Genomic DNA, 2,473 nt, shown 5'->3' with positions numbered 1-2,473 from the left:
GTGAACCGTGCCCCCGAGGGCGAGATGATGACGATTCCTGCTCCGGCACCCTTTTCTGTTCTTGATCCGTCAAACCATAATTTCCAAGGATGTAGTTCCATGCAGCCGATTCCCTCTTTTATGTTGACTCCTGGGTGATCTGAAAGAAAATCGGCAAGGACCTGTCCTTTAACTGCTTTCTGAGGCACATACACGAGCGTGAATTCTGACATTTCCACTGCCCACTTTCCCAACCGATTCCTGAGATACGGTCGGGATAGAATGTATTTTATGATATCAGTCTGTGCTAAGACATAAACCACCACTGGCAACATGTAATATCTCAACTTACAGCAAGTGAAATATAAACATAGGCACAGTTTTTCAATGTCCGAGTATCGTGTTTCAGTATCGGTCAAGGCTCTACTGAGATAGTAGACCGATCTTTCAACGCCTTGGTCTTCCTGTGCAAGCATACACCCCAAAGATTGGGAAGCTGCTGATATATATAGTAATAAAGGTTGATTCGGCTTTGGTGGCATCATAATCGGCGACTTCACTAAGTATGCTTTTAGCTCATCAAACACTTGTTGTTGTTCAGGGGTCCATACAAACTGGTCATTATCATTTCCCTTTAACAACACGCTCCAACTGCGTAATCGGCCTGCTGTGTTTGAAATAAAGCGCCTCAGAAAGTTTATTTGTCCGATCAACCGCTGTAGCTGTTTCTTGGTTTTTGGTGGTTCAGCATTGATTATCGCTTTCGCTTTATTCTTATCTACCTCTACCCCCCGCTGGTGAACCAAGAAACCCAAGAAATTCCCTGCTGATACCCCAAAGGCGCATTTTAATGGATTCATCTTCAAACCGTTGCTTCGGATCCGCTCAAAGCCTTGTTTCAGATCGGCCAGGTGAGCTGCGTTGCTCGGTGATTTTACGACCACATCGTCGATGTATACTTCTAGACACGCTAACCCTTCAAACATTTTGTTCATAGTCCGCTGGTAAGTTGCACCGGCGTTCTTTAAACCGAAGGGCATCACAATCCATTCATAAGCACCAATCGGCCCGGGGCAGCGAAAAGCGGTTTTAGAAATATCGGCTTCGTGAATCGGCACTTGATTATACCCAGAATGGGCGTCTAGAAAACTAAGGATGTTGTGCCCCGCTGCTCCATCGATCAGCATATCAGCTACCGGCATCGGATATTCATCTTTGGGCGTCGCCAAGTTCAAATTTCGGAAGTCGACGCATACTCGCAGCTTGCCGTTCTTTTTCATGACGGGCACTATGTTGGATAACCATTCTGTGTATTTAGCTTCCCGTATGAAGTGGGCCTCTTTAAGCCGATTGATCTCTTCTCTGATCAACTCCTCGACCTCTTTTGACATTCGTCTAGGAGGTTGCCTGAATGGACGAAAGCCATCTTTTAGAGGTAACTTATGCTCGGCGATTGATTTATCAAGACCCGGCATCTCTGCATATGACCAAGCGAAACAATCCTTATATTCCCGAAGAAGCGCAATCAATTCGTTTCTAAACGTGACATCGAGGCTTGCGCTGATGTATATCAGTTTTGGGGACGTTTCTGAGCCTATATTAACCTCTAAGAGCGCGTCTTGGACTTGGGCTGGATCGTCCCCCAACTTCCCGGTGGCTATTTTGAGATCCTCTATTCTCAAGGTACCAGTAGGGTCTTGATCTTGATCCTCGTATATGCACTCCGCGGATAACACTCCGTGACTGAGTGCTAAGTTATGAACCTTCCTTCGCAACTCTGTGTGTCGTCTATCCATTAGAATGTTGCAGGATGGTGGATCGGCCATTGCCCCCGAGGGTAACGTTCTGCAGGCCGATCCGCATTGATGAGGATCCTGGGACTTTTGATATCTCGATGACTTATAGATTGGATGTTCCTTACTTGCTCGTCATACATCATAGCTTCTAGAACGTTGCTATCTTCGCCAAAAGGGCTCGGGTCACCCTGTACTATCTCGGCCTCCCCAGCCTCTCGCCATAGTATCAGCATCTGATGCATGGTTGATGGGATGCACATATTGGAATGGATCCAGTCTCGGCCGAGTAACACATTGTAATTGCTCCTAGCATTAACAACAAAGAAACCTTCTTCGGTCTCGACTCGGCCAACCTTTATCTTAAGGGTGATGTACCCTTCGGCGGGGGTCTCGCCTCCGGCGAAATCTGTCATATAAACATCGGTGGTTTCCAGCTGGTGACGTTCTATTCCGAACTTCTTGAGCATCCGGGAAGGCAGGATGTTTACTCCTGCGCCGTTGTCAATTAGCACCCTTCCAATGGCGACGCTATTTACCTCGGCTTTGATATACAACGGCCTTATGTGCCTTGTCATTCTTGTCGGTGGTTTGCTTAAAGAAACAACTGCCGACGCGTCAGCACTATTCTCGTCCGGGATTATAACATCTCCGTCCAAAATCGACTTCTGACCCGGCTTATTCCTAAAAGAATCCGGAAG

This window comes from Mercurialis annua, linkage group LG3, assembly GCF_937616625.2.
Source record: "Mercurialis annua linkage group LG3, ddMerAnnu1.2, whole genome shotgun sequence".
Taxonomy (NCBI): Eukaryota; Viridiplantae; Streptophyta; class Magnoliopsida; order Malpighiales; family Euphorbiaceae; genus Mercurialis; species Mercurialis annua.
This window is presented reverse-complemented; position numbering follows the sequence as displayed.